The following is a 12,174-nucleotide window of genomic DNA, read 5'->3' on the forward strand; positions in this document are numbered from 1 at the left end:
TGAATTTGGGGAAAACAGTCAATGCAATTCGATATTACTGTGAATAAATGTATTTGAATTAATGCTGAATTTACAGGCCACACACTGGCTACACTTAAAATGGCTTCCTATTGCCTGGAGTCCCCACAGTGTTAGGAGTGGTTCTGGGCTGCTGTAGCAGAGTTGCCCCTACTACAGCATCTTTGAACTTCCTTTCCCATTTAAAGGAGAACAATGGTTCTTCTTTATTGGTGAGGTTATCACCTACGAGTCCCCATTACCGCCTGATGATATTTCTTTACCTCGTTACTGACTGGGCTAAAGGTGGTGACACAAACAATCCATTCCATAATATTGTTCCTTGCATGTTGTTCTAAAAGATCCTCCCACTGGTTATACCAAGCCCATTTTCTGGCCTGTTTTACCATTCGCCATTGGTACCCCCTCTCTATCAGTTTTTTTATTAGGATGTCCGATTATTTGAAAAAAATCTTGTCGTCTGGTGTAATTCCTAAGGATACACAGGAATTGCCCTGAGGACAAATTGTCCCTCAAGCTTTTGAGATGGCTATAGGTGTAGTAAAGCAGGGAGTTGCTTTCTGTCGGTTTTCTGTCGAGTGACACAGAGTGTCATCCTCTATCCTGCCATGCAGATCAAGAAAGAGAATGTTTTTAGAGCTTTGTCCCATGGTGAACGACCTATCTGTAGATCAAGTGTTAAGCCATGCATGGAATGAGTGTAGATCATTGAAGGGACCCCTCTATAGCATAAAGACATTGTCTATATATATTGCCCATATCCGTATATTGTCCCTAAATGGGTTGTCTGGTGTAAAGATTTTGTGTGTTTCTTAGTTGGCCATGTACAGGTTAGCAAAACAAAAGGATGATGGACGGAGTGCTGAACAATGCAAATACTCACCCCCAGTCACAGATCTGGGTTTAAGCCATCGTTCTTTTGCTCACCATGCCACCCCAGTTTGGGCCCAGCCATATGCAAATCAGTCTTGATCCTGTTCCTCATGGGAACAGCCCAGCCCAAACTGCCAAGCCAGGTCTTCCTTGGACCGGACACAAGCATCCTGGGACCGGTTTCAGGGTCTCATCCTTCATCAGCCAGGCTAGCTTGAATCCAGTGGCACAGTGAGCAAGGGACCCACGTCTGGGCATACCCTTCCCACTTAGGGCAACTTTAGCAAAACAAAAGGATGATGGACGGAGTGCTGAACAATGCAAACACTCACCCCCAGTCGCAGATCTGGGTTTAATCCATCATTCTTTTGCTCACCATGCCACCCCAGTTTGGACCCAGCCTTATGCAAATCAGTCTTGACCCCGTTCCTCATGGGAACAGTCCAGCCCGAACTGCCAAGCCAGGTCCTCCCTGGACTGGAAACAAGCATCCTGGGACCGGTTTCAGGGTTTCACTCTTCATCAGCCAGGCTAGCTTGAATCCAGTGGCACAGTGAGCAAGGGACCCACGTCTGGGCATACCCTTCCCACTTAGGGCAACTTTAGCAAAACAAAAGGATGATGGACGGAGTGCTGAACAATGCAAACACTCACCCCCAGTCGCAGATCTGGGTTTAATCCATCATTCTTTTGCTCACCATGCCACCCCAGTTTGGACCCAGCCATATGCAAATCAGTCTTGATCCTGTTCCTCATGGGAACAATCCAGCCCGATCTGCCAAGCCAGGTCCTCCCTGGACCGGAAACAAGCATCCGGGGACCGGTTTCAGGGTTTCACCCTTCATCAGCCAGGCTAACTTGAATCCAGTGGACTTGAATTTTATGTTCATCGTGACCAAAAGGTCAGTGGTTTCATTGAACATAGTTCCTTCGATCATGGTAATGATGTACATGCTGTCCCTGATAAATGAGTTAGTCAATGGTACCCATGGTTTGGCAAAGAGGTCTAGGTATTGTCAGAGTGGTTTGAGGATAGATCCACAGCCAGATACGATGGGTCTTTCTGGAGGGTTGTCCAGTCTCTTATGGATCTTCGGTAAAGTATAAATTACCAGTACGCTTGCCTACTCCCGGTTGGGAAACTGGTGTTCTTTTTTAATTAGAAAACCAAGTTCTAAGCTCTTGTGAGTGGTTTTCGCTATCATGGATCTCAAAATCCCTGTAGGCTCCTGATTGATCTTCTTGTAAAAGCTCGTATCATCCAGCTGTTTAAGTATTTCTGCACGGAAATCCGAAAGGTCCTGTAAGACTATTCCTCCACCCTTGTTGGACGATTTGATAAACGGATTGTCATTTTTTTCAATTCATTGATACCCATGCTTTTGTTGTAAGTCAGGTTGTATTGAAGGTACTCCCTTTCTTTGCTTAGGGTATCTATATCTTTCATGACCAATTTTTCAAAAGCCAGTTTCGTGCTAGACATTGTGTGTGATGGTGGCTTGAACGTGGAGGGTGGTCTTAAGCCAGTGGCGTCTTGTGTGTATAATGTAGTTGTAGCCCAAAAAGAAGTGGTTAAGTCGGACCTTCCTAAATAATCTCTGTATTTCGAGCTTTATCTCAAAGAAATTGGTTCTGGCTGTGGGGACAAAAGAAAGTCTTGGTGAGGCACCTGTGCACCAGAGTGGTACATAAACCTGAGAAGACGTTTGGTGGCATTTCAAGCAACCCCACAAAATATGCTGCTCTCTGCTGATGACGGGCGAAACCCAGAAACACGTGTCCAGAGATACACAGCACTTGCTGCACCTACTAAGGTGAAAGACTTTGATTACTTTTGTTAATGTGAGATGAATCTGACTGCATTTACCAAGATGCATTGGGGCCAACTTTTTTGCTGGAGTGTGAGGCAGTGGGCTCCCTTTTTTTTTGCACTGTGTCGAATGACGGCTCCCTTGAGCTTACGGGCTGACGAGTCTTGGTGAGGCACCTGTGCACCAGAGTGGTACATAAACCTGAGAAGACGTTTGGTGGCATTTCAAGCAACCCCACAAAATATGCTGCTCTCTGCTGATGACGGGCAAAACCCAGAAACACGTGTCCAGAGATACACAGCACTTGCTGCACCTACTAAGGTGAAAGACTTTGATTACTTTTGTTAATGTGAGACGAATCTGACTGCATTTACCAAGATGCATTGGGGCCAACTTTTTTGCTGGAGTGTGAGGCAGTGTGCTCCCTTTTTTTTTTGCAGGATATAGTAAGTACTTGGATAAACTGAAAATGGAAGCAATGTTGTTTATCTAAGGAGTAATGTTAGGGATGGTAACTGGGATGTCGGTATCAAGCAGGCGTACTGTTGGCTTCTGGTCTGGCGTTGCCCCTGTGTATTCCTGTTTAAACATTGAAATTGGAGACACACACAATGCACTGTCTTTTCACAGGAATAGTATTCTTTCCATTTGTATACATCCCTTTATGAGGGAACTCCTTTTATAATTCTGTAGTTTTCAGGAGGTATTATTTAGACACGTTTAACTAGGCATTTTATTCCTGTTTAAGCATTGAAATTAGAGACACACATGGCCTTTCCTGATTCAGGGATGACGCTCTCACCTCTTCCTCCCTAATCGTGTACGCTACTACATCCACTCTTGACCACAAAGGCTTCATTTCTTCAACGCACGCAGTGCACAAGGTATTCTTATGTGGGTATGGCAAACACAGCTGACACACACAGCCGGCTTCCAGAAGCTAAAATTACAAAGACACTGCTTGCATCTTTCCTCCACAGGCCCAGTGATCAGCAGACGGTGGCTTTTTCCCTGCTGAGTTTTTGGGCGCCTTATCTCTCCTGATTCGGACACACATTTTATTTATTTAAACGCGCTTTTGCCTGATGTAGATGATCAATGCATTCTTTCCTCGTTTGCCATAATTTACAATATGAAACCACTAGAGTTACCAACGGGTGAGTTCATAAAGCCCCGTGGGATTGTTCATAGGTGCACACTTTATTATTACGTTTCACTTTTTTAAAACAGCATTTATTCGCCCCATAGGCAACAGATTTATTCAGTCCCCACTGCGTAGATCCCAGACTGCTTCAAGATTCTTTTTTTTGTGGTAGGAAATTTCAATAGGATATGTTAAAGTTATCTGGGATAATACGTCTCCACAACCAGTCAGAGACACTATTTTGTCCATGTCACTGTTAGTGCCTACCGCCATGGTTTTCGTTGCGGTAAGGAAGCCACGAAAACCATGGCGGTAGGTGGGGTCATAATCCCGCAGGCGGGCTAGTGATGGCCGTCTGTCTGGAGACTGCAGTCTCAAAGCCGGGCGATCATTACCGCCGTGGCGGACGGTGTGGTACATTGGCGGGTTGGCTTGAGCTAAACCGCCAATGTCATAATATGGGGAAATGTACCGCCAGCCTTTTGGCAGTACATTGCTCCATTTTACCACCGTCCACCAGTGTTGTAATGAGGGTCAAAGTGTCCATCCCAGCGCAGTGACCTCAGTTGCCGACCATTTTTTTCCCAGCCTTCGAGGCGATAGAACAGATTAGAAGAGTAGTGTGATGCCAAAATATATGCACATTTGGAGTCTTATTAACTTTCCCTGTACTAAAACTCAAACGGGGATGTGAGCAGGATGGTGAAGAATCTACAGGTAGATTAAGGGCCAGATGTAGGTAGGTATAAATTTGCGACTTGCAATTTGCGAGTCATAGCGACTCGCAAATTGCAGCTCGCAAAAGTGCATGTAGAAAGGTGTCTCAGACACCTTCTGCGACTTGCTCTGGGGTCGCAAAGACCCACCTCATGAATATTAATGAGGTGGGTCGCAGTTTGCGACCCCATAGCAAGTCCATGCACTCACAGGGATGGTGGCCTGCTGGAGACAGCAGATCACCATGTCCGTGACTGCTTTATTAATAAAGCAGTTTTTTTTTTCTTTTTGCAGCCCGTTTTCCTTAAAGGAAAATGAGCTGCAAAAAGAAAAACTTCCGAACCATCCATAGGACCACTGCCTGCTCTGAAAAAATACTTTTTTTGGCATTCACAAAGGGGAAGGGGTCCCATGGGGACCCCTTCCCTTTTGCGAATGAGTTACCACCCACTTCAAGTGGATGGTAACTGCGAGTTGGTTTGCGACCGCATTCGCGGTCACAAAGCAACTCAGCATGGCGATGCGGTCGCAAATAGGAAGGGAACACCCCTTCCTATTTGCGAGTCGCAGCCTCAAATTGCGAGTCGGTACCGCAGTTGTGCATCGCGTTTGGCCTTGTGCACATTGCAAACTGCGTTTTTCGCAGTTTGCGACGTGCAAAAGGCTACCTACATCTGGCCCTAAGTATCTGTAAGGAAATGTCTCTTTTTGTATGGTCACCCGCAAGTTTTTCAACTGATGCTGCTGGTTTTTCGACTCCAAGAGTACACTGAGGCCTGCTAACCAGACTTCAGTGCCAGTGCTCTGGCACTAAATTGTATGCTGAATTGGCTATACACAATTGGAAATGCCTAACGTACCTGTAAGTTCCTAGTAAACGGTGCCCTGGTATTCATGGCATGTAAAAGGGATACCCCGGGGCTTGCAGTACTGATTGTGCCACCCTGGAGGTCAATCAAATAAAATGAGTCCTCCAGTCCACCTCTGGAAATTGGTAGAGCAGTCCTGCACTAAAGTCATCACTTCCCCTGTAGAAGTGTGTAAGTCACCCCTCAGGCAGGTCTACCGAGCTCGAAAGGCAGGGTGCAACATATGACACAGGCAGAACATGTACTTCACATGTCCTGACAGTAAAACATGACAAACAACCGTTTTACTGTGGAAAGACTTGGTGAGTACAAGGTTATGTGCTGACCCTTTAGCTGTGCTAACTCCTGAACCGTGCCACTGAAGGGGGCACTCCAAGGTATCAAACAACTTGTTACATTAAGCTCAACTTGTATCTCAAGTGGAAAGTAATGTAACCTGTCCCTGGGCGCAGCTTTAGTAAAGCTGTCACTTTGTTGCCTTTTAAACTCCTGTGCCTTCCAAGGAACACATGGACCCTGCTATACGACACAGCTTTTTGCCCTCCTGGAGAGACATGCCAACTACTGTCAGGATGGAGAGTAATGAAGGATTGCAGGCCACGAAGGTGTGACCTCCCTCCTGCAGGAAGCCACTTAAGTGTTAGCCCCAAAAGGCAAGCTTCAAAGGTGAAGTCACATTTGCAAAGCAGATGTGAGACACCGGGGAGAGGGCTGACTCACTGTTGAAGTAGACAGGCTGTAGGGGGGAGCAGGGAGTGTATCCCTGAGGAAGCCACACCCCAGAGGTGGGTTAGGGAGATCTGAACACCGCAAGAGGTGTCTCGCCATCTTGGGAGTGAGTAGAATGGTGCATCCTGGGATAACCCGGTCGAACACTCCACAGAAAGTGGTCACTAGGTGGGAGGGGACCTGGGAGCCCATTGGCTACCAATCGCATCCTGCCCTGAGGGCATTTTCTGAGCATAAGAGGGGCAACCCTGGCATCCAGACCTCTTATCTCGACCGATTTGGAAGAAGGACTGACCTGCTGCACCGAAGGACAAGCAAAGAGAGGCAGCACAGATGAGGAATGCACCTGCTGCACCTGAAGGCCAGCAGAGAGAGGGATAGTGCCTGCTGTGTCCTGCTCAAGGAGAAGTAGTCTCTAGAGTCCAGTCAAGCCATGAAAACTCGAAGGGCCACCCAATTGACTTCCTATTTGCAGCACAGGGACGCAAGAGGGGAAGAAGCCTGCTGGGGCAAGTTGGTAACCCAAGCACTTCAAGACACTACCGCCACCGCTGTGCAGCACCGAGGACCAAAACCTGACGCACAGAGTTGCACACAAGTTCCCTGAGCCTGCGAGGGCTGTCAGAGTGTTGCTGGGACCCTCAGAAGGAAAGTTATCAACCCAGGAAGGATTGGCCAGTGACCACGATAACAGCAGCAGGTAGCCTAGTGGCGACTGGGCTTTGACCAGACCGGAGGCGGCATTGTGGGACATTAACACAGCAACCAGGACGCCCTCACCATCATCGTGGACCAAGGAAGACCTCCATTGAATGTGTCGCATCCACAGCATCTTTACAGATCTTCAGCATCCTACATCCCTTGCATCAGGACCACTCCATAGGAATCCACTGCAACACAGATGAAATGCCTGGAACTGTGGAAGGACAGCTTCTCCTGTGAAGGTAACTGTTCTTGATGTCCTTGCTGGTTCCTCTGACTACCTCCCTGCCGGAGTTGGTTGCCCCAAAGACTTCTAACCAATCACATTGACAGTTTTCTTTGAAAAAGTTTCTAAGTGTCCAATTCGTTGACTTTGTCAATGCTTGATCGTGGTCAAATGAAATTACATTGATTTGTTATTTCTTGTCAAATCTATATCTCTGGATCCCTCAGGTGGACGTTTTCCATTCCAGTGTCTAAATTCTAATAAAATACAACCTATTTTTAGAAATTGGTGCCAGATTTCTTGAGAGTCATGTTGATTTCTTCTTCGATTGTTTTGGTGCTGTTTAATTGCTTACATCTTGTTCCTATGTGCAAGCCTGGCTGCTGAGTGCCACAGCTACCAAGGATTGAGCTCAGAGTTTGACAGATGAAACCCAAGGGTCTTAAATGTGTTGGCAAGTGTATTACATGGTGAGGTTGCACAATCACACCATATAATCGAACCCATTACCTCACAGTATCCACCAGAAAGATCCCTCCAGTAAGAAAGTAACATTTTCTTCTGATGGACTAAGCTACCTGCAGATTCCTCACCTGTAGTGTAGTTTCCATAGCCATATGGATGGATGATTGATGATTATACCAAAAAATCCTACAAGGAGGATCTAGCAATATGGCCATCTCTACATATCTTGGAATCCAGGCAGTAATGCTTGGCAAATGTGGGAAGAGACCTCTAAGCAGCCACTGTGAATATCTCTGTAATCAGAACTCCTGTTGAAAAGGCAGAAGTAGTTTCTTTCACCCTGGCAGAATGGGCCCTAATTCCTTCTGGATGTTCCTTTTCACTACTGCATAGCTTGTCTAAATGGTGAGGATCATACTTCTTAAAGAAGCCCTTTTCTGCACCACCTTGCCTTATTTGGCACCACAGGACCCTTTGAAGAAATCACCCAGTCGTATGTCCTTGTTATGGTCCAAGTAGTAGTTACTTACCTAACTAAAATCCAATCTATTGGGTGGGGTATAGAAAGTTGGAAGAGTGATGAACTGACTCAGATAGAATAGAGTCACCTCCTGTAGGACAATGGCTCCTTGTTGCAGTTACCCCCCCACACTTTGCCTGATATTGATACTGACTTAACTGAGAAGTGTGCTGGGACCCTGCTAAACAGGCCCCAGCACCAGTGTTCTTTCACTAAAAATGTACCATTGCTTCCAGAATTGGCACACCCCTGGCACACAGATAAGTCCCCTGTAAAAGGTACCAGTGGTACCAAGGGCCCTGTGACCACGGATTGTCCCTAAGGAATGCAGCATATGTTGTGCCACCCTAAGAGAACCCTCACCTAACACATGCACACTGTCATTGCAGATTGTGTGTGTTGGTGTGGAGAAAAAGGCAAAGTCAACATGGCATCCCCCTCAGGATGCCATGCAGACAACATACTGCCTGTGGCATAGGTAAGTCACCCCTCTAGCAGGCCTTAAATCCCTAAGGCAGGGTGCACTATACCACAGGTGAGGGCATAGCTGCATGAGCAATATGCCTCTAAAGTGTCTAAGTCCATTCTTAGACATTGTAAGTACTGCATGGCCATATTAAGTATATGGTCTGGGAGTTTGTCAAAACGAACTCCACAGCTCCATAATGGCTACACTGAATACTGGGAAATTTGGTATCAAACTTCTCAGAATAATAAACCCACACTGATGCCAGTGCTGGATTTATTACAAAATGCACACAGAGGGCATCTTAGAGATGCCCCCTGTATTTTACCCCATCCTTAAGTGCAGGACTGACTGGTCTGTGCCAGCCTTACACTGAGACGAGTTTCTGAGCCCCTGGGGTGAGAGCGAGAGCCTTTGTACTTTCTGGGGCCAGAAACAAAGCCTGCACTAGGTGGAGGTGCTTCACACTTACCCTGCAGGAACTGTAACACCTAGCAGTGAGCCTCTAAGGCTCAGGCTTCGTGTTACAATGCCCCAGGGCACTCCAGCTAGTGGAGATGACCGTTCCCCCCCTCCGGACACAGCCCCCACTTTTGGCCGCAAGTCCGGGGAGATTATGAGAAAAACAAGGAGGAGTCACCCCCTCAGCCAGGTCCATCCCTAAGGTGCCCAGAGCTGAAGTGACCCCCTTCTTGGAAAATCCTCCATCTTGTTACGGAGGATTCCCCCCAATAGGATTAGGGATGTGCCCCCCTCTTCACTGGGAGGAGGCACAAAGAGGGTGCAGCCACCCTCAAGAACAGTAGCCTTTGGCTACTGCCCCCCAGACCTAACCCCCCCACTAAAGTGAGTATTTAGGGGTGACCCTGAACCCAGGAAACCAGATTCCTAATTACCTACAACAAGGACTGCCGACCTGAAAGCCCCGCAGAGATGACGGAGACAACAACTGACTTGGCCCCAGCCCTACCGGCCTGTCTCCAGACTCAAAGAACCTGCACAGCAACGCATCCAGTGGGACCAGTGACCTCTGAGGACTCAGAGGACTGCCCTGCAACCAAAGGACCAAGAAACTCCTGTGGACAGCAGCTCTGTCCAAAACAGCAACAGAGAAACCATCTTTAAAGGGACTCCAGCATAACTCCGGAAGTGTAAGTCCCCAACACTCAGCATCTGATGCCCCTGGCTCGTGTCCAGAAGAACCAACACTGCAGAGAGGACCCCCAGGCGACTCCCACAATGTGGACACCCTGAGAAGACCTCCCTGCACCCCCACAGCGATGCCTGCAGAGAGAATCCAGAGGCTTCCCCTTACCGCGACTGCCCGGTAACAAAGAACTTGAACCAGAGCACCCCCTGTCTCCATAGTTGCCTATGTTATTTGGGCCCTACTTTGACCTCTTTAACTGAACAGCCGTGGGTTGCTGGTGCTGGGTGTTTAGGGTTGCCTTGAACCCCCAAAGGTGGGCTGCCTATGCCCCGAAGACTGAACTTGTAAGTGCTTTCCTTACCTGAAAAACTAACCAATACTTACCTCCCCCAGGAACTGTTGATTTTTTCAGTGTCCACTTTTAAAATAGCTTATTGCCATTTTTGCCAAAACTGTGTACATTACTGTTTTAATTAAAAGTTCCACATTTACCTATGCCAAGTACATTACAATTTATGTACTTACTTGAATTCTGAATCCTGTGGTTCTAAAATAAATTAAGAAAATAATATTTTTCTATATAAAAACCTATTGGCCTGGAGTTAAGTCTTTGAGTGTGTGTTCTCATTTATTGCCTGTGTGTGTACAACAAATTTTTAACACTACCCTCTGATAAGCCTACTGCTCGACCACACTACCACAAAATAGAGCATTAGTATTATTTATTATTGCCACTATCAACCTCTAAGGGGAACCCTTGGACTCTGTGAACACTATCTCTCACTTTGAGATAGTATATACAGAGCCAACTTCCTACACCTCCCTAGGAAACCAGATTCCTAATTACCTACAACAAGGACTGCCGACCTGAAAGCCCCGCAGAGACGACGGAGACGACAACTGACTTGGCCCCAGCCCTACCGGCCTGTCTCCAGACTCAAAGAACCTGCACAGCGATGCATCCAGGGGGACCAGTGACCTCTGAGGACTCAGAGGACTGCCCTGCAACCAAAGGACCAAGAAACTCCTGTGGACAGCAGCTATGTCCAAAACAGCAACAAAGAAACCATCTTTAAAGGGACTCCAGCCTCACTCATGAAGTGTAAGTCCCCAACACTCAGCATCTGATGCCCCCGGCTCGTGTCCAGAAGAACCAACACTGCAGAGAGGACCCCCAGGCGACTCCCACAATGTGGACACCCTGAGAAGACCTCCCTGCACCCCCACAGCGATGCCTGCAAAGAGAATCCAGAGGCTTCCCCTGACCGCGACTGCCCGGTAACAAAAGAACTTGAACCAGAGCACCCCCTGTCCCCATAGTTGCCTATGTTATTTGGGCCCTACTTTGACCTCTTTACCTGACCAGCCGTGGGTTGCTGGTGCTGGGTGTTTAGGGTTGCCTTGAACCCCCAAAGGTGGGCTGCCTATGCCCCGAAGACTGAACTTGTAAGTGCTTTCCTTACCTGAAAAACTAACCAATACTTACCTCCCCCAGGAACTGTTGATTTTTTCAGTGTCCACTTTTAAAATAGCTTATTGCCATTTTTGCCAAAAATGTGTACATTACTGTTTTAATTAAAAGTTCCACATTTACCTATGCCAAGTACATTACAATTTATGTACTTACTTGAATTCTGAATCCTGTGGTTCTAAAATAAATTAAGAAAATAATATTTTTCTATATAAAAACCTATTGGCCTGGAGTTAAGTCTTTGAGTGTGTGTTCTCATTTATTGCCTGTGTGTGTACAACAAATGTTTAACACTACCCACTGATAAGCCTACTGCTCGACCACACTACCACAAAATAGAGCATTAGTATTATTTATTATTGCCACTATCAACCTCTAAGGGGAACCCTTGGACTCTGTGCACACTATCTCTCACTTTGAGATAGTATATACAGAGCCAACTTCCTACACCTCCCTAGGTAGAAAATCTGCCCTGGTTCTCAGCACAAACTTGTCAAGGTAAAAAGTTGTGAAACAAGGTGGGGAATGCCGCCTGCAACTTGTTCTCCTGTCCAGTTGAATTTATCATCACTAGAAAAACAGTTTTTAAGGTCAACATCCTTAAGGGACAACTGTGTGAGGGTTCAAACGGAGTCCACTGTCGATTTTTTGATGGAAAACCCATCCGCCTGCTATGTGGTCTGCCTGCCCGATTGAGATGTTGGCAGACCCATAGCTGATAACCCGCCTGAGTCCGGCCAACTCCATCAGAGCTTTCCAATCACGTTGATGGCAGCATAGGAGAAAGCGGATGACGGAGGGACTCCAGCCAACCTTCCTACCCAGCAGATTTGGGTGTGTCTTTCCACCAAGCCAACTGTGGCGGGGCTACCTCTACACCTGAGTTCGCGGACTGGGGGGAAAATGAGGTAAAAAACAACTTTTTTTTCCCGATTCCACTTCCATTTTTGACTGAATACAACTGGACAAGACCTTCCATTGTTGCTGTCACTGGATCACGGAGAAAACTCGAC

This window comes from Pleurodeles waltl, chromosome 7, assembly GCF_031143425.1.
Source record: "Pleurodeles waltl isolate 20211129_DDA chromosome 7, aPleWal1.hap1.20221129, whole genome shotgun sequence".
In the NCBI taxonomy this organism is placed as follows: Eukaryota; Metazoa; Chordata; class Amphibia; order Caudata; family Salamandridae; genus Pleurodeles; species Pleurodeles waltl.